Here is a 7,074-nt window from a genome sequence, read left to right as displayed (position 1 = left end):
GCACTGGCAAAATTCTGTTGCTAAATAATAATAATAATAATAATAATAATAATAATAATAATAAAGCAGGTGTTTTATCTCTCTCAAGTTCGTATTGTATTGTTTTTAATCATGGGGGGGGGGAACACAACGTTTTGGCTACAGGTGCTATAGAGAAGAGTGATAAGCTTATTGATATGCATAAACTGCTACTTTCCAAACCGTGATCGATAAGCTTTTAAATCACAGTTATTTCCCCAAAAGCAGCGTTGTTGGAAATGTCCTTTGTGTACAGCCCAAAGACTTTAAAATAGAAAACTGGGAACCAGAAGCCTTGAGCTATTTTGTTGGCTGGAAGGGAAGTCCTGGCTCTATTAAAACCTGTAGCAAAATTCCCATTTGACCTCCTTGGGGGGCAGAATTTCATCTGTTTCAGTTTGGCCTTGGGAGAAAAAGCAGAGTGGAATCTTCCTTTTCCTTGTGGTGAGAGAGGGACTTGTGGGGCTCCAGACCAGGGGTCAGCAACCTTTTTCAGCTGTGGGCCAGTCCACCGTCCCTCAGAACATGTGGTGGGCCGGATTATATTTTGAAAAAAATATATGAACACATTTCTATCCCCCACAAATAACCCAGAGGTTCATTTTAAATAAAAGGACACATTCTACTCATGTAAAAACACGCTGATTCCTGGAGCATCTGTGGGCCGGATTGAGAAGGCGATTGGGCTGCATCTGGCCCACAGGCCTTAGGTTGCCTACCCCTGCTGCAGACATTGGGAAGCTTTAATGATTTGCAGTTAATCGATGCCGTGTGTTGGAATTGAATGCTGAGTATTTAGTAGAAAAAGAGCAGTAGTAGTTTGGAAACATCCAAAAACGTTTTGTAATATCTTCTGAGAAGAGCTGAAAATTTCTTTGTTTAGGGTATCTGACAATAAACAAAACGAATAGAAATGGTCAAAGCTGAATCAGGGGCTGAATCTGTTATATTTAGCTACCACTTTAATGCAAGGTTGTTGGATGGACCATAGACTTCATATGTCTTAACATTTGAATCCTGATAGTTTGAGCGTATGTGCTCCCAGGTATATACGGTAGTAATAATAACAACAATAATAATAATAATTTATTATTTGTACCCTACCCATCTGGCTGGGTTTCCCCAGCCACTCTGGGCGACTTCCAGAAGGATATTAAAATACAATAATGTTCTTGATTTACAGAGGTGTGTACAATGTCTCTCTCATATTTTTCACCTCTAACTTTTTAACAAATCAGTTTAGGTTATTGAGACATTGGGAAGAAAAGGGGGGAAGAGGAGGGTGGGATGGGGAGATGGATGGGGGTGGTGTCCATTCTGAAGGTGGGGAAAGATGATGGTGTGTAGCCTGGTGTAAAATAATTTGTAGCCGGGGGGGGGGGGCGTTACCGCAGCGTGGACTGTCCCTGAGAATCGTAGACTGTCCCTTGGACAGGTGAGGGTGCTGATCCCTTATTTTCAAATCCGAAACGTGGCAGCTATGGCTTTTATTTATTTCTTTGATTTATATACAGTCATACCTCGAGTTGCAGATGCTTCAGGTTGCATCTTTTCAGGTTGCGTCCCGCGCCGAACCCGGAAGTACCCGAATGGGTTACTTCCAGGTTTCAGCCCTCGCGCATGTGCAGAAGCACTAAATCACACTTTGACATGCGCAGAAGCGCCGAATCGCAACCCGCGCGTGCGCATACGCGGCACTGCGGGTTGCTAACGCTGCGGGTTGCGAACGTGCCTCCCGCACAGATCACGTTATATAGCGTCCACTGTACTGCTATATACCCAGAGGTCTTGGGGCAGTTCACAGAACAAAATCAAAATATAAAACCACAATATATATATAATCAAAATAAAAACAACGACCCAATAACACCCTCCTCCCAAAAAACAACCACTTTTTAAAAGGGTCAACGAATCAGATCATGTCCAACCCCCTGCAATGCAGGAATCTTATAGCCCAGGGGTCAGCAAACTTTTTCAGCAGGGGGCCGGTCTACTGTTCCTTAGACCTTATGGTGGGCCGGGCTATAGTTTGGAGAAAAATATGAATGAATTCCTATGCCCCACAAATAACCCAGACAGGGCAGTCTCGAGCAGGTCGCGCACCCTGGTGCTGAGGGGCGGAGATCACTCCGGCGCCCCCGCCCTCGCAGGGTGCAGCATGGTTTCCGCGTGGTTTCGCCGCGCGGCGCCCAGCCTACTGGCCCGGTGCCCTAGCGTACCGACCCACCGGAGGTCTACCTAGAGCCAGCCCTGAACCCAGAGATGCATTTTAAATAAAAGGATACATTCTACTCATGTGAAAACATGCTGATTCCTGGGCCATCCATGGGCCAGATTTAGAAGGTGATTGGGTCGCATCCGGTCCCCAGGCCTTAGTTTAGTGACCCCTGTTATAGCCCATGCTGGGGCTTGAACCCATGGCCCTGAGATTAAGAGTTCCATGCTCTATCGACTGAGCTGGTCAATTAATTTTCATTCGGGTATTTAGTGAGACATAAGAAAATAGAAAGAGCCTGACTGGATCTTGCTAAGGGCTCAGCCCTCAGTCTAGTATTTTGGTTCCCATGGTAGCCCATTGGATGCCTCTGGGAAGCCTATTGGAGGAGTGTAAAGGCAATAGCCTTCCACTGTTGTTTTCTTCCACCCCACCACTCTGATCATAAAGCAAAACAAGTAGCCATTGATAGACCCAATTCTACGTCCTCTTCAAAGTTGTCTAAGCCAGTGACAACTTATGATGGCCTTCCTTGGCATGTGCCCACTCAGAGGGAGCGACTCTGATCTGGCAAGAGTCTCCCCTCTAGGCTGAAATGACATGAAGTGTACTCAATAAATAAGCTGATTTATTTATATATTCATATTTAATTCTATACTGTATTTGTACTCGTTTGTCACCACACTGGTGACTTCACATGCTCCAGGATGAGGGAAGCGGCAGATACAGACAGGAAGCGGGGCAAGTAAGCAGAGTATCCAGTGAGCAAGGCGGGCTTGTCACTGTTGGGCAAGGAAGAGGGGTGATGGGGAGAGGTGAGCACCTTACTGTTGTTGTTACTTCCATAAGACCCCCCAGGCCTAGCCCATGAGTAGGGCTGTAAGAAGGCAGCAATCTCCATCCTTTCCTGTGTCCTTCACAATCAGTACTATTTCTGAAGAAGTGTGCATGCACACGAAAGCTCATATCTGAAGAAGTGTGCATGCACACGAAAGCTCATACCAAAATAAAAACTTAGTTGGTCTTTAAGGTGCTACTGAAGGAATTTTTTTATTTTACTTCGACCCAGACCAACACGGCTACCTACCTGTAGCCAGTACTATTTCTGTTCTGCTGCAGTTCAGCTTCTACCAAATGCTATGTTATTAAACTCACTGTCTGCAATTTAGTTCAAGTTTCTTAACTTATTCAACTTGGAAGACTATTTACATAACTTGTGTTAATTTCAGAATCAAAACAGTGGAAAGGGGCAATTTGTTATGTGTCATTTGAGGGGGGAAACAATAATTATATGAATTGGCGGCTCCCAATTGAATATTAAAACAATACCGCATTAGCACAATTACAAAAGTCACAAACAATACATAAACCACATCAAAAAATACACAACCAAATGGAAAACCATTTCCACATAAATCAAAATCTAAAACTAAGAATACAGCCTTAATACAGTTTAAAATGACATAGGTAAAAAATAACAGGAATTTAAACAAAAAACAAAACGGAGTCCTCTCTGCCCAGCAGCGGCGGCAGCAGCAGTCCTTTATAGAGCCCACCAGGCCCCGCCCAGGCCAGGTGGTGAGTGGCAGGACTGGGGCCTTCAGGTGCTGAGCAGGGGAGTCCTCCTGGCTGGGCACGTGATAGGCACATGATAGGAGCTGAAGCTTGCAGAGTTTTCTTGTAAGTTTGCTAGAGAGAACTCTGTGAAAGGCACTCCTTCTGGGCCCTGACCGGCAGAGGGCATAGCTATATATATTATCTTCTCTGCCTGAACAAAGCTGCTGTATCTGTTGTTCTTCAACAAGTATTCAGAGAGAGTAAATGTGTGTGTGTGTGTGTGTGTGTGTGTGTGTGTGTGTGTGTGTGTGTGTTTTACATTTTACAAGACTGTTGGTGTGGTTGTTCTTTTAAGAGGGAGAAAAGGGGGAAACACCAGGAGAATCCAGTCTGCCTTAAAGCATCCTGGATTACTTAAACTAAAAGAGTAAAACGAACCCACGGTATTTAAGCTTCCCTTTTAAGGGATGACACTCTTCTGAACTCAAAATGTGAGGGAGGAAGGATAATATCTAACAAATATATCCTCTCCTATCATCTATTCACATCCCGAAATTGATGACCTTGACTTCCGTCACTCCTTCTCTATAAAACCCAATTGGCAGCAATCTGTCAGACTAGAAGCCTAACCGGCATGGCAGGGCAGGGCAGGGCTTTGATGATGGTAGTGGTTGTGTTTCCTCAGCACCTCCCATCAAGAGACAAAGTCAGCAGGCTACCATCTGAGAGGGAACAAATCTGTTTACGGGCTCTGGCACCATCTTTGTGCCTTCCAACAGCAGTATGAACTGGGACTGATGCAGAAATCACACAAGTTGCTTATACTGTAAGAGACCCATGTGGATTAATGGGTTCCAATACTGCCTTGTTTTACAAAAGAGGTAAAGGGATCAACAATGTATACATCCCCAAAACATTGCTTTCTCCAACCACAAATCCTTTCCTGGTAATAAAATATTCTGAGGTATTCACCTCACTCATTGTCCTCAGAATGATCAGAGATCGCCTGAGATTTAATTAATAAAGAAAATGTAGGGAATAGGAGGCAAGCTTAACATTGCATTTAATGAACTATAGGTGTAACTTTGATATTTTTATATAGGGAGACTATGACACTCTTATGACACCAGAGTAGCTTTAGCTGTAACCATGCTGAGTTGTAAGAAATAAGCTATGTATCAAAAGGAACATGACATTATCTTATCATCTTATCATATCTTATCTTTTGGCATTCTCTTTATTGTAATAGTGAAGATGGAGTTAATTAGTCCCCCAGTGGGGGATCCTCTGATCATGATTTCTTTTTTCTATCCTTCCTTCCTCATAAGGCTCACCTTCGAAATCAAGCGTGTAATAGAGAGAAAAGTAACTATTGCCTCACACTGACCCCAAATTCCATTGTTTCCCTGGAATCTGGACATAACATCTCCTCTTGTATACTATCAAGAATTTTACACTTACTTCACCTATCAAATGTAGATGTATTTGCACCCGAACCTCAATGTTTTAAACCTCTAAGTATCCAGAATCCCACACAACCGCAGGTATAAAAACTGCACTCATCTGGAGGCGAGTCCCCCCCCAAAAAAATATTTATTCATTTTATAAAGAGAAAGCAAAAATACAAAATACAAAAAAGCAAAAAAGACAAAAAGACAAAAAGATAAAAACTTAAAATAAAATAAAAAACAAAACAATAACAACAATCTTTCTTTATACTTAACATTGTAGACTTCCTCAATTCCCCCCTCAGTGGGTCCATTTTTAACTCCATCTTAAGCAATTTTCATATTATATCTTAAATCATTATATCTTAAATCATTTATACATTTCCATCTTCCTCAATTTGTTTAACATTTCTTCTTCTTCTTCATTTTCTCTCAATTATTCCTAATCAATAAAATCAATTATTCCTAACCTATAATTAATTTCCCAATCATCTATCTTCTATTTCACCACTTAGCCTAAAATTAATTCCCAAAAATATCCATGAATTCAAACATTGCCTCTTCTATCCTAATAACATTTAAACACTTACATCTACTTCAGCCCCCCCTCCCCCGGACTTGGAGTCTCCCAGACGGCACAGACAGTTCCATAAATCAATCCAGTTTCGGACTATCTTAATCAGTCAGAAAGTAACATCCAATATTACTCCTCACTCCACTTCCACTCTGTCGCCCCCTAGTCAGGTGTTACTGTGTCTACTGGCATCTTGCACGTCTCAAATTTCATGGGCTCAGCCAGAGTTGTAAAGCAGGAAATGGCACAGTTTAGATCTCCATTCTTCAGAAACAAAAGTTATGTCCAAAGTGGATACAATTTAGCATTTTGAATTCTTGTTCATACATTTATACTTTCATATGCATTTATGAAGAGAACATTTGGCATTCACTGTCATATATTTTATGATCTCTTCACTTCTGACAGTTCACAACCTCAAAAAGGTAAACACATGCCGTCCTTTTATGACATCATAATGGCGGCTCTCTGATCCCTCCAGGATCCCAATTCCGACCTACAGGGAAGCTTTCCCCAGTCCAAAATGTGTCTTTTACAGGGATTTTTCTTCAGGACAACCCTTCTCCCCTTTACCCTACCTCAAGGGGAGAATTTAGGTACAATCTTTGGGAATTTGAAACTCCCTGTCAATCTTTCCCACTTCAGGTAAATTAACTGCTTCTCACTTCACTCAGTGGGGGAGACCGACTTCCGATTTTAAATCTCCTCCCGTGACCAATTCCTTCAAATTTATAATTTTAAAAATTTATCAAGCCTTTTCCTTTACTCACGGTGACCAAATGTTCTCCAATCTTCTTATTTTGTGAAGAATCCACAGCTCAAAAGTTCGCCGGTGTGGAGCTTCACGCAATGAAGGCAGCGATTGGACTCAGGCATCCCCATCTGCACTCCGCTTGCTCTCGGGACTCTTAATAGAGCTTACCAGGGAGCAGAGGAGTCGTTTTGGGGTGCAGTGAAGTCCCCACGTCCTCAGAAAGCTCAATCTGAGGTTCTTCTGGGGGCCGCAGCGCTCTTGTGGCTCCCCCCTTCACTGCGCCAGAAATTCCCGGAGCTCAGGAATTTCTCGCCGATCGGCAATGACGGTAGACCAGAATTCAGCCTGAAGGTGGGGTTTTCTCGCCTGTTGCAGCTGTAATAAGGGATCATAACTTACAGCTACCCCACCCCTCCATGGCTTTGCGAACCATAAATTTAGCGCAAGGGTCCTTATTAAAAAGTCATTTACCAAAAAATGAAATTGCAGCAGACTGTAACTTAATGGT

General features: G+C 42.7%; 1 protein-coding gene across 2 annotated transcripts in view; it reads left to right on the top strand.

Annotated features, from left to right (window-relative positions):
- LOC148687419 (uncharacterized) overlaps window positions 1-7,074 on the top strand; it is a 110,154-nt gene that overhangs the window by 40,848 nt on the left and 62,232 nt on the right. The gene's annotated exons all lie outside the window — the stretch shown is intronic.

Source organism: Zootoca vivipara, chromosome Z1 (genome assembly GCF_965207765.1).
Source record: "Zootoca vivipara chromosome Z1, rZooViv2.hap1.1, whole genome shotgun sequence".
Taxonomy (NCBI): Eukaryota; Metazoa; Chordata; class Lepidosauria; order Squamata; family Lacertidae; genus Zootoca; species Zootoca vivipara.
The sequence above is the reverse complement of the archived record's forward strand: the minus strand, read 5'-3'. Positions and strand labels throughout refer to the sequence as shown.